A 563-nucleotide genomic window follows, 5' to 3' on the forward strand; every position below is an offset into this window, starting at 1 on the left:
TGCAAATTTGCTGTTTATATTGAATGCTATCTTTATATTCTGTTGGACGTTCAAATTCAATAGCATTGAGAGCGACAGTATCTGTATCATTAGCGATTTAATAAAAGTTTATTCCTGGAGTTGTGCGTTATGGAGACGAGACTATATACTGTCGGAAGCTAAATCATGTTATCTTTGTAGTTATGTTAGAGTTGTTAGTTTAGATTCAAAATCAACAATGAAATTTAACTTGCTTTCAATAAACCACTATGAAGCCATTTCGTGTGATAAATCAATCCAACTGGTAATAAAGCAATCTCTCCTTATTTTGAAAAAAATGTCTGGAAAATGTATTTAATTTGAAATGTATTCCCATTAGTTTTACACGTCCAGAGGGGTGGGAGGGATACCAAAACGGCTTTGTTATTAAATCTTGAATAAGTAAACAAGTAAAGATAATGTACAATTTGCCAGCATCAATGTAATGTATAAAGCTCTGAAAAAATAGTGTATATTTATATAAGCAGATTGTCACTATTTTGTTGATGTTGCTTGTCATTGCTTTTATATTCTTGCGAAGTCGA

The sequence above is a fragment of the Mizuhopecten yessoensis genome, unplaced genomic scaffold (assembly GCF_002113885.1).
Source record: "Mizuhopecten yessoensis strain PY_sf001 unplaced genomic scaffold, ASM211388v2 scaffold8827, whole genome shotgun sequence".
In the NCBI taxonomy this organism is placed as follows: Eukaryota; Metazoa; Mollusca; class Bivalvia; order Pectinida; family Pectinidae; genus Mizuhopecten; species Mizuhopecten yessoensis.